This window comes from Apodemus sylvaticus, chromosome 2 (genome assembly GCF_947179515.1).
Source record: "Apodemus sylvaticus chromosome 2, mApoSyl1.1, whole genome shotgun sequence".
NCBI lineage: Eukaryota > Metazoa > Chordata > Mammalia > Rodentia > Muridae > Apodemus > Apodemus sylvaticus.
The window spans coordinates 159,351,584-159,365,225 of NC_067473.1; the positions used below are offsets into that span (position 1 = coordinate 159,351,584).

At 36.9% G+C, this 13,642-nt stretch overlaps 1 pseudogene; it reads right to left on the reverse strand.

Moving 5' to 3' along the window:
• Positions 1-10,103: 10,103 nt before the first annotated feature.
• LOC127678106 (vomeronasal type-2 receptor 26-like) overlaps positions 10,104-13,642 on the reverse strand; it is an 87,444-nt pseudogene continuing 83,905 nt past the window's right edge.

Genomic DNA, 13,642 nt, shown 5'->3' on the forward strand with positions numbered 1-13,642 from the left:
AAGTCTTTGAGTTACCTTTGCTTCCATAGCTCAGCGTATTTTTATTTTTAAATATGAATACATGCATTTGTGTATGACTATGTGCACTCAAGTGTAGTTTTCAAAGGAGCCCAGAAGTGGTGGATGCCAAGAAGCTGGAGTGTAGGCAGTTGTGAGCTCCTCAGTGTGGGTGCTCAGAACTAAATTAAGATCCTTTGCAAGTGCTGTATGAATTCTTAATTTGAAGTCATTTTTCCATTTCTATTACATTATTATATATTTCTAAATATTGTACTGTACAGAACTATATGTCATATATACTTCATATGGTTATATATTTGTGAATATTTTAACTGAAGGTCACATGAATAAGACATAACTATGTTAAAAGACACAAGGGTGGTTGAATAGTTTGAATTTCTTGATTGTGGTGCTTTGACATTTTGTAGATCTAAAGCCAAATATTAATAGAATATCTTCAATCTTAACAGCTATGAATGGCTTATCTCTGAGTTTGAGTGCAGAAATTAGCATTTCAACAATCAGGTAAAATCATTTTTTTTAGATTTTTTTATTCGATATATTTTTATTTACATTTCAAAGGATTTCCCCTTTTCTAGACCCCCACTTCCTGAAAGTCCCATCAGTCCCCTTCCCTCCCCCTGTTTTCCCACCCAACCATTCCCACTTCCCTGTTCTGGTTTTGCCCTATAATGCTTCACTGAGTCTTTCCAGAACAAAAGGCCACTCCTCTGTTCTTTTTGTACCTCCTTTGATGTGTGGATTATGTTTGGGATATTCCAGTTTTCTAGGTTAATATATACTTATTAGTGAGTGCATACCATGATTCATCTTTTGAGTCTGGGTTACCTCACTTAGTATGATGTTCTCCAGCTCCATCCATTTGCCTAAGAATTTCATGAATTCATTGTTTCTAGTGGCTGAATAGTACTCCATTGTGTATATATACCACATTTTTTGGTATCCACTCTTCTGTTGAGGGATACCTGGGTTGTTTCCAGCTTCTGGCAATTATAAATAGGGCTGCTATGAACATAGCGGAACATGTATCCTTATTACATGCTGGGGAATCTTCTGGGTATATGCCCAGGAGTGGTATAGCAGGATCTTCTGGAAGTGGTGTGCCCAGTTTTCTGAGGAACGGCCAGACTGATTTCCAGAGTCATTGTACCAATTTGCAACCCAACCAGCAGTGGAGGAGTGTTCCTCTTTCTCCACATCCTGGCCAACACCTGCTGTCTCCTGAATTTTTAATCTTAGCCATTCTGACTGGTGTATGATGAATTCTCAGGGTTGTTTGGATTTGCATTTCCCTAATGACTAATGAAGTTGAGCATTTTTTAAGATGCTTCTCCGCCATCCGAAGTTCTTCAGGTGAAAATTCTTTATTTAAATCTGTACTCCATTTTTTAATAGGGTTATTCGTTTTTCTGGAGTCTAACTTCTTGAGTTCTTTATAAATATTGGATATTAGCCCTCTATCTGATGTAGGGTTGGTGAAGATCTTTTCCCAATTTGTTGGTTGCCGATTTGTCCTTTTGATGGCATCCTTTGCCTTACAGAAACTTTGTAATTTTATGAGGTCCCATTGGTCAATTGTTGATCTTAGAGCATGCTCTATTGGGGATCTGTTCAGAAACTTTCACCCTGTACCGATGTCCTCAAGGGTCTTTCCAAGTTTCTTTTCTATTAGCTTCCAAATGTCTGGCTTTATGTGGAGGTCCTTTGTCCATTTGGAGTTAAGCTTAGTACAAGGAGACAAGGATGGAAAATTCCCATTCTTCTGCATGCTGACCTCCAGTTGAATCAGCACCATTTGTTGAAAAGGCTGTTTTTTTTTCATTGGATGTTTTCAGCCCCTTTGTCGAGGATCAAATGGCCATAGGTGTGTGGGTTCATTTCTGGATCTTCAATCCTGTTCCATTGAGCTGCCTGCCTGTCACTGTACCAATACCATGCAGTTTTTAACACTATTGCTCTGTAGTATTGCTTGAGGTCAGGGATACTGATTCCCCCAGAATTTCTTTCATTGTTGAGAATAGCTTTAGCTATCCTGGGTTTTTTATTATTCTAGATGAATTTGAGAATTGCTCTTTCTAACTCTGTGAAGAATTGAGTTGGGATTTTGATGGGTATTGCGTTGAATCTGTATATTGCTTTTGGTAAAATGGCCATTTTAACTATATTAATCCTGTCAATATAAGGAAATCCATCAATGCAATCCACTACATAAACAGACTTAATGAAAAAAACCACGTGATCATTTCATTAGACGCTGAAAAAGCATTTTACAAAATTCAGCATCCTTTCATGCTAAAAGTCTTGGAAAGGACAGGAATTCAAGGCCCATACCTAAACATAGTTAAAGCACTAGAGAGCTAACCAGTAGCCAAAATAAAACTAAATGGAGAGAAACTTGAAGCAATCCCACTAAAATCAGGGACTAGACAAGGCTGCCCCCTCTCTTCATATCTTTTCAATATAACTCTTGAAGTCCTAGCTAGTGCAATTAGACAACATAAGGAGCTCAAAGGGATACAAATTGGAAAGGAAGAAGTCAAACTATCACTATTTGCAGATGATATGATAGTATAATTAAGTGACCCAAAAAACTCTACTAGAGAACGCCTACAGCTGATAAACAACTTCAGCAAAGTGGCTGGCTACAAAATCAACTCAAGCAAATCAGTAGCCTGTATATACTCAAAGGATAAGCAGACTGAGAAAGAAATTAGGGAAATGACACCATTCACAATAGCCACAAACAGCATAAAGTATCTTGGGGTGACTTTAACCAAGCAAGTGAAAGACCTATATTACAAGAACTTCAGATCTCTGAAGAAGGAAATCGAAGAAGATCTCAGAAAATGGAAAAATCTTCCATGCTCATGGATGGGCAGGATTAATATAGTTAAAATGGCTGTCTTGCCAAAGGCAATCTACAGATTCAACGCAATCCCATCAAAATCCCAACCCAGTTATTCATAGAGCTGGAAATAGCAATGCTCAAATTCATCTGGAATAACAAATAACCCAGGATAGCTAAAACTATTCTCAACAGTAAAAGAACTTCAGGGGGATTCAGTATCCCAGACCTCAAACTTTACTACAGAGCAATAGTGATAAGAACTGCATAGTATTGATACAATAACAGGCAAGTGGATCAATGGAGTAGGATTGAACACCCAGAAAGGAACCCACACACCTATGTTCACTTGATCTTTGACAAAGGAGCTGAAAGCATCCAGTGGAAAAAAGATAGTCTTTTCAACAAATGGTGCTGGTTCAATTGGAGGTCAGCATGCAGAAGAATGCGAATAGATCCATCCTTAGCTCCTTGTACTAATCTCAACTCCAAACGGATCAAGGACCTCCACATAAAACCTGACACACTGAAAGTAATGGAAAAGAAACTGGGGAAGACCCTTGAGGACATGTGCACAGGGGAAAAGTTCCTGAATAGAACACCAATAGCTTATGCTCTAAGATCAAGAATTGACAAATGGGACCTCATAAAACTACAAAGTTTCTGTAAGGCAAAGGACACTGTCAAAAGGACAAAACATCAACCAACAGATTGGGAAAGGATCTTCACCAACCCTAAATCTGACAGAGGGCTAATATCTAATATATACAAAGAAATCAAGAAGGTAGAACCCAGAGAACCAAATAACCCCATTAAAAAGTGGGGTACCGAGGTAAACAAAGAATTTTCACATGAAGAACTTCGGATGGCTGAGAAACACTTAAGAAATGTTCAACATCATTAATCATTAGGGAAATGCAAATCAAAACAACCCTGAGATTTCATCTCACAGCAGTCAGAAAGGCTAAGTTCAAAAACTCAGGAGATAGCAGGTGCTGGCGAGGATGCAGAGAAAGAGGAATACTCTTCCACTGCTGGTGGGATTATAAGATGGTGCAACCACTTTGGAAATCAGTCTGGAGGTTCTTCAGAAAACTGGGCATGGCACTTCCAGAGGACCCTGCTATACCACTCCTGGGCATATACCCAGAGGATTCCCCAGAATGTAATAAGGACACATGCTCCACTATGTTCATAGCAGCCTTATTTGTAGTGGCCAGAAGCTGGAAAGAACCCAGGTGTCCCTCAACGGAGGAATGGATACCAAAAATGTCGTATATTTACACAATGGAGTACTATTCAGCCATTAGAAACAATGAATTCATGAAATTCGTAGACAAATGGATGGACCTGGAGAACATCATACTAAGTGAGGTAACCCAGTCTCAAAAGATCAATCATGGTATGCACTCACTGATAAGTGGATATTAACCTAGAAACCTGGAATACCCAAGAAATAATCTACATATTAAATGATGTCCAAAAAGAACGGAGAAGTGGCCCCTGGTTCTGGAAAGACTCAATGCAACAGTATAGGGGAATACCCGAACAGGGAAGTGGGAAGGAGTAGATGGAGGAACAGGGGGAGGGAAGAGGGCTTATGGAGCTTGCAGGGAGTGAGGACACAGAAAAGGGGAAATTATTTGAAATATAAATAAAGAATTCATTGAATAAAAAAAATAAATAAACAAAAATCATTTCTTTTAAAAATATTTTTATGATTTTATTTTGCAACACTTTATTATTACACCAAATTGTACCTGGAGATGTTACAACTTTACTTGGAGAGATTTTACATTAATGTTCTCTATGTCAAGGAATGGAAGCATATCATAAACTGTAGCTTTCTCCAAGTCATGTTTCTCAATATTTATTTCACATCTATCTTGAGAACATCAGAGGCTTAAATCCACTTATGGCATGCTTAAAGCTGAGTCTTAGCCAAAAAAAATGTATCTTAACACATTTTGAAAATCATTTTCTTAAAAATGTTAAAAGCCCATTGTTAAGAGAAAACCATTTCTTGGGGAAGATCTTTCTAATGAAATTATTTTATTGTTTTTTTTTAAAGTTAGCTTATGCTCTTTTAAAGTTAGAAGTAAATGCTTTTATAATTATCAGGATCCACAAAGCAAAAAAACCACCCTTTAAATCTGTAGTAGGTTTGTATGTAGAAGGCAGGCCAAATTTTAATGTCTTCATAGTTTCTACATAGCCCTATTAACCTTTCACAGATCTAAGTTTGAACTGTATTTTGAACCACATCTGTATGAATCTGTTAAAAATGTTCTCTTGGCCAGAAACTCTCTAGGTGAGGCCTGCAAGAAGAAAGCTGTATCTCTCAAGCCTCTGCTAAGGCAACTCTGAGCTTTTCATTAACTCAGATGTAAGTCTTCTCATCTGAGTCTATTATCTCTAAGGCCGGACCTACACCCACTGTTCCTGCAAGGAGTAGCCTGTAACCAGACCCCAGTGTATGAAGGTCAAATAACAAAAGGAACCTGTAATATCAAAGCATAACTACAATTTTTGAAAGCAAAACCCAGTTTTAAACAATCTTTTCTCCTTAAAATTAATAGCAAACACATTACTTTCACATTGCAAAATTTGTCCAACATCTTGTATGTTTGACTGCATGACAGTCTAACTTACTGAAGAGACATTATTTTAAATCTTGTTTTTTATAAGTCTAATTTTTAGGATAAGAACAACATAAAATGTTATGCCAATTTAGAAATATCTTAGATGTCTGTTTTTCTTGGGTTATGTCATGTCATGTGTTGCTTAAGATAGCTCTTACCCGGAATTATCATTTTGAAACTGACCTTTTGTTACTACTATTGTATTTTATAAAATATGTCCAATAACTTGTGAGCCAATACTCTATAGTCAAGATATGTAAAATTTTTATACCTTTAATACCAACTAGAAATAAAGATGAAGCGATCACAAGAATCTCATAAATTTGAACCAAATACACTTTTTCCCCAAGGGAGGAAAGCATTTTGAACCCAATCTTCACCGTTGTAGAAAAAAAATTTAGGAGAAATATCTGTTAGTCCATTTATCTCAGAACTGCTGGCCCTTAAAGAAACAGTTTTTTCCTCCAGCTGTGTTTGACTCCTAGTTAAGAATGTGAGGCACCTTAAATCAGCCCCCTCTGTTTAAACTGTGACTAGCAGGACTGCTAGCAGATAACATATTTTTTTTTTTTACCATTTTTTACTTTTCAACATAAAGCATAAAAACAGCAATCATTCAGCCAATGAAAACAATAGGCAAACATGAATTGACACACATATGGACAGGTTTTGGTGCACCAAAGACAGACAACATACAGAGAGGGAACTTGATGTCCCAAAGAGATCCAAATATCTTAACCAGAACTAAGGATATCTCCAGTAGGATTCAGAGCGGAAACAGGATGTCTCCATTTTCCTCTCCTCCCTGGGAGAGTATTGAAATAGCTTTTAACCATTTTTTCTTTTTTTCTTTTTCTTTTTTTTTTTTTTTTTTTGATACCAAGTCCTACACATGGAAAAACTGATTTTCTGAAATCTGCTTTTCTCTTGTTTAAAGTTTAACTCCTTATCTTCTTTTCCTTCTGGGAATTCTGCCAGAGAAGTGAGGGGAGGCACAGTGGCATCCAATGGTAGCTACTGATTGTTACTCCCCAGCGACCTGCTTTTTTAACCACTCTTGGGTTCATAAAAAGAAAAAGGCTTATAGAATGTGAGGAAGGGGTTGCCTAGGTGGACACACACAGACATGGTATAGAATAAAGCTGGATAAATTCCTCAGGTGTGAGCCAGCCCTTGGTGGAAGATTTTAAGTGCCAAAGTGAAAGGAGCAATCTGCCCATAGGCTGTGACTGTGGACTTTAATTTTTCTAAAATTTTAAAGTCAAGGGGCTTGTTTTGGCTTTGGCTTTTTCTAGGTATTTGTCTTTGAAATAAACCCTGAAGTTAGAGTGACCATTTGTCCCTCTAAGTCTCATAGCTCCTTTAAGAGGGCTACTTGCTCCCTGAAGCTATCATTTGGTAAAGAGAAAAATTTTTTTCAGTGGCTCTCGTGCTGGCAGCTTTCTCCTCCAAGTTGACTTCCTCCCCGGGAGATAGTGTCAGCACCTGAATTATGACTAGATTTCAGAGTTTATAAAGAAGGTCTTTTTGAGAAATTAGGGAAACCGTTTTAAATTAGGGAGACCATTTTAAATGTCCCTCCTCCATAACTATCAGAGGCAGGATGGATAAGAGAGCACTGAGACAGTGTCCAGACAAGCACTTTTTCAGAGAACTAGATCCTGGAAGCAGGAAAAAATTCTGAATAATGTCATTAATCAGAGACCAGTAGTTAAAGACAGTAATTGGAACTTTTTTCCCCGGACCAAAGTTGCATAGTAATCTCTAAAACAATTACTTACTCTAGCCCATGTTTTCTTATCTATGGCTCCTTACTCTGGGAACCAGGACAATTTGTCTGACATAATACTTAAGACCCTAAGTAATTCTCAAAGAAGTACTTAAGATCTCATTTTCTTAACCCAGTCCCTCGTGTCTTGAGCCTTAAAACAGGTTGAATAAATTCTTGTCCCATGGGGTCTCACCTTCCAAGAGACATTGTTGCCATGGAACTTTTCCCCTGGCCAAGTGCATCATCAGATCAACCATGCTTCGAACAAATCTGCTCTTGAAACTGTACTCAAAGGGCCTTCTTTCCTATGGCATCCTTCTTAACTGCTCCATAGGTACCTCACTGTTGGACACCAGATTGTACCAACCCACAAGACAGTCAACAGGGTTCCTGGAACTATCTAAGAAGAAGGCGAGGGGGCAAGACACAAGGATGGCATATTTAAAGACTTTATTGAGGACTGAATTATTCAAATACAATTTAGAAATAATTTGGTAGGAGATGACAAATTAATATTTCTTACTACAACAATGATAATAAAGTAAAATTCTAGATAATCTGTATAGGTATATACCAATAGACTAATCGAGAAATAGAATACATTTTACTTGTGATGGGAAAATGATAAAAGTTCCAATTTCTATCATGAAGAGTATCTGGTGCTTTTTGAAATATTTTTATGTACAGAGATTTACTGGTCCTCTGTGGAAAAGCCTGAATATAGCTACATTATAGATGATGACATGCGTAAACTCATAAAGCTGTCTTAAGAAAAGCTGTAAATCAGAGAATACATAAAGTATCCCATATTCAGAGAATATTTACATGAACTGAAAACTGACAATTATACAATGTATAACGTAGACATGAAAATAACTGCTTAAGGCATAACAAAGGAATCAACACAAAGCTTACACTGAGGCATCCCTCTCGAGAACTGCAAGGAAGGGAACATGCTTGAAGATGGGAAAAAGTAGACTGGAATCATTATAATATTTCTTATGGAAAGTGGTGCAAAATGATTGTTTATATAATGAAAATTCTCTAAAGAATTTATGAGATTTTTAATACATTATTCCTCCATGTACTTAAAAGTCAAACTCAAGCAGTAAATTTATATTGGTTTTAAGAAATCACTGGATGATGAGTAGTCTCCATTAACCATACAGTGATTGACACAATGTAACAATTTACAACGTATTTGAATGTCTAAAGATTTAGTTAGCAACATATATTTGATGAACAGTTACATATTCTTTCAGATAACTTCAACCAGGATGTGAGATTCCTGCCATCCACTTGGAAATGCCCCTGGGCTGTGCTTGGCTTAAAACACTATGGTACATGGCTTCAAGAGAGGAAGTGGTTCTAGGAAACAGGGATTTCTTTACACTTATGGTGTCCATATGCCTGGCAGCTTTTCAGAGTGGGATGTCTTCCTCTTTAAGTGAGTAAAACCCCATGAGTTGACAGTTTCAGACACTTTGAATCCAAGTATCTATGTCCAGCAAGTAATATCTTTGGAACAAACTTTACTATACCACTATCAAACAAGATTCCCATGGGATCTTCTGTGCTGCTTTTATTGCCAAATAAAAGCAACTCAGTCTAGTATGACATAAATTTGCCTAAGTGAAAGATAAGCAATAACTGAGAGAAAAGGTAGACTTGAAAGACCCTAAATGTTTCTTGATCTTAAGATGGTAATGTATCCAACATTACAGAGTGCAAATGCACTATTGATTTAAAAACTAAGGAAGACATAAATAAGCTTTGTTCCAAAACATAATGAAAACAACATTGGCCAAGTAGTCTTTTTCTGTGCTGGTTTTTAAGGATGGTTGAGCAATAATCCCTCCCATTGTTGCAAGGTCCAACTTTAGTTTGAACTGGGCTTGGTCTGGTAACCATGTTTAAAACAAGTCCTTTGCTAGATAAAGGAAAATACCTGAAATTTACATGGTCTAGGATATAAAATTCTATGATTCTCCAAGTCCTGCTGAATACCTGGCCTTATACCTCTTGTCCATGCCCACATTTACCATAATATAGTCTCTGCTTGTGAGCAGATTCCAAAGATTGTAAATGATATCAGCTTTCACTCTGTGAAGACAATGTGAAACTCCTAACTCTGAAAAAGAAAATCGCTTCCCATGGTGACTGTTTACTCTCTCAATAGACTCTATCCACTGATCTTTTGGATGTCCTCAGGATAAAACTCTCTGTGTTTCCCCTGGGACTCCTCCTAATCTTGCATCCATGTTATTTCAACTGAGTATAGAGAAGACCACAAAAACATCCCAAGACTGTGAAACTTACATGATAAACTGTGTGCTTTGTCAGGCCCTTCAGAAGTGAGAAACAGCAACCATGAAATTTCTGTTACAGAATTCATGATTACAATGAAATTAACCGGTATTGAATATAAAGAGTAAGGTTGCATATGACTAACAGAGAAGAATCACATTTTAAAACATCTGTTACTTTTATTCCACACAAATGATGAGCTCTCATTGTTAAAATTAACATTCCCAATCCTGTTACATTGTTTAAAAAATAAAAAAAAAAATAAAAAAATAAAAAAACAACTGTGATTTAAAGAAACATCTAGTAAGCATACCTAAAGTCACGACTAGTAGGCAACTATCTAAACTTTGATGGCTGGGTTCATTCTGTCTAGTTGGCTCCAAGGATTGCTGGGATGGGTGATTAAATTGCAGATGTCTTTCTTTGATGAAATGCATTGGTTTCACACCACTCTTTTGAATATTCTGACATTATTCATTTTACACAAATCACAATAAAGTCCTTTGTCTTAAAATATTCATTTAAAGACATTCTTCCGAAAATTGTCACCTGACCTCAGTAGGATCATATAGCATTTGGGAAGAAACATACATCCTAGTAAACCAGCACTGGAGGCCAGAATTGAAAAGATTTCCACAGCTACCATGGTTTTGCCTGTGGAACTCAGGTAAGTGGGTATAAAAGAAATCCACACACTACAGAAAACCATCATGCTGAATGTGATTGTTTTAGCCTCATTGAAGGTATCAGGTAGCCTTCTAGCCAAAAAAGCAATAAGCAAGCTGAGACTGGCCAGAAAGCCCAAGTACCCCAGAACACAATAGAAAGCAAGGGTGGAACCCTCATTACACAAGAGGATAATTTGCCCATACTCTGACTGCATGTCAACATCAGGGAAGGGAGGATATGTTCCCAGCCAGACTGCACAGATGCACACTTGAATGATGGAACCACAGCAGACTATAGCATTTGAGAGTCGGGTCACCATCCACATTTGTAAGGTGCTTCCTGGTTTGATGGTTTTGAAGGCCATGACCACAATGAATGTCTTTGCCAAGATAGCAGAAACAGCAACAGAAAATACAACCCCAAAAATCATTTGTCTCAAGACACAAGTGAGTGTTCTGGGTTGCCCAATGAATGTCAATGAGCAAAAGAAACAGAACATTAAAGAAACAAGGAGGACATAACTGAGATTTCTGTTATTTGCTCTGACAATGGGTGTGTCCCGATAGCGAATGAATAATCCTAAAATCATAACTGAAAATGCAGATAAACTAATGGCCACAGAGACCAAAACCACACCCAGAGTATCTTCATGGGATAAAAATGCTATAATTTTAGGGAGACATTGATTCTTCTGCTCATTTGGATACTGATCTTCAGGACATTTGAAGCATTGATCCATATCTGAAAATGAGGCAGATTGTTTCATTACATTCAACCCATAAATTTCCAAATGTACCTATAAGACCTATATCTTGCACAGAGAATTCGTTGAATTCTCTAGAAAATGTCTGTGGATATATTCACTAAAACATGATATACAAAAACAATTAATGAATAAGTGAAGATTGATAACTTAAAAGGGACAGTAAAAATCTTCAACAAAATTAAAGAACTCTTCCCTAATCTAAAAAAGAAAAACCCATGGGCAGACAATGAGCTTACAGAACTCAAAACAAACTGCACCAGAACAGAAATAACTCCCATCACATAAAATTCAAAACCCCAAATGTACAAAACAAAGAAAGAACATTAAAAGCAGTAAGAAAAAAAATGCCAAGTAGCATATATCAGAATTACACCAGACATCTCACCAGAGACCATGAAAACCAGAAGATCCTGGGCAGATCTCACACAGAACACAAATGCCAGCCCAGACTACTCTACCCAGCAAAACCCTCAATCACTATAGATGGTTATTCCATGATATTCCATGATATAGATAGATATTCCATGATAAAACCAAATTTACACAATATCTTTCCACAAATCCAGCCCTTAAAAAGGATAATAGATTGAAAATGCCAATTCAAGGAGGGCAACTACAGCCTAGAAAAAGCAACATAGTAATCTTCTTTCAACAAAACCTAAAGAAGATAACCACACGAACATAAAAATGACATCAAAAAAAAACCAGGAAGCAACAATCACTATTACTTAATATCTATTAAAATCAATGGACTCAATTCCCCAATAAAAAGACATAGACTAAAAGACTGGATACTTAAACAGGACCCCAAATTTTGTGCCATACAGGAAACATACCATGTTCTCAAAAAACAAAAAAACAAAACAAAACAAAAAAACCAAACAAACAAAGAAAACACTACCTCAGGGTAGAAGACTGGAAAATAATTTTCCAAGACAATGGTCCAAGGAAATAAGCTTGAGTAGCCATTCTATTACAAGATAAAATCAACTTTCAACCTAAAGTCATCATAAAAGACACAGAAGGACACTTCATACTCATCAAAGGAAAAATCTAAAAGGAAGAACTCTCAATTCTGAACATATATACTCAAAAGGGCACACTCTGTCATAAAAAAAAAACCTTACTAAAGCCCAAAGCACACATTGTACCTCACACAATGATTGTGGGTGATTTGAACACTCCACTCTCCTCAATGGAACAATCATGGAACACAAACTAATCAGAGATACAGTGAAACAAATTGATGTGTTGGGCCAAATGGTAGCAGATATCTATATAACATTTCAACCTAAATCATAAGAATATATCTTCTTCTCACCACCTTATGGTATCTTCTTCAAAATTGACCCCATAATTGGTCACAAAACAGACCTCAACAGATATGAGAAGATTGAAGTAATTCCATGACTCCTATCAGATAACTACAGATTAAGACTGGTCTTCAATAGCAACAAAAATAGCAGAAAGCCCATATAAACATGGAAGATAACCAATGCTCTATTCAATTATACCTTGGTCAAAGAAGAAATAAGGTTAGATATTAAAGACTTTTCAGAATTTAATGAAAATGAAGGCACAACATTACCAATCTTATGGGACACAATGAAAGCACTGCTAAGCGGAAAACCTATAACCCTGAGTGCCTCCAAAAAGAAACTGGAGAGAGTGTACACTAGCTTCTTAATGGCTCACCTGAAAGCTCTGGAAAAAAAAGGAAGCTAATACACTGAAGAGGAGTAGAAGGCAGGAAATCATCAAACACAGGGCTGAAATCAACCAAGTTTAAACAAAAAGAACCATACAATGAATCAACAAAACTAGGAGCTGGCTCTTTGAAAAAAATCAACAATGATAGATAAACAGTAAGCCAGACTAATCAGAAGGCATAGAGACAGTATTCAAATTAACAAAGATCTTTACCAACCTTATATCCGACAGAGGGCTAATATCCAATATATACAAAGAACTTAAGATGTTAATCCAGAGAACCAAATAACACTGGTAAAAAATGGGGTAAAAAGCTAAACAAAGAATTTTCAACTGAGGAATATTGTATGGCTGAGAAGCACCTAAATAAATGTTCAACATCCTTATTCATCAGGGAAATGAAAATCAAAACAGCACTGAGATTTCACCTCACACTGGTCAGGATGGCTAAGATCAAAAACTCAGGGGACAGCAGGTGCTGAAGAGGTTGTGGAGAAAAAGGAACACTCCTCCACTGCTTGTGGGATTGCAAGGTGGTATTACCACTCTGGAAAGTAGTTTGGTGGTTACTCAAAAAACTGGGCATAATACTACTGGAGGACCCTGCTATACCACTCCTTGTCATATACTCAGAGGATTCTACACAGTGTAATAAGAACACATGCTCCACTATGTTCATAGAAATTTTATTTATAAAAGCCAGAAGCTGGAAAGAACCAAGCTGTCCCCCAACAGAGAAATGGATACAGAAAATGTGGTATATATACACAATGGAGTGCTATTCAGCCATTAAAAATGATTATTTCATGCAATTCTTAAACAAATGGATGGAACTGGAAAATATCATCCTTAGTGATATAACCCAATCACAAAAGAACACTCATGGTATGCATTCACTGATAAATGGATAT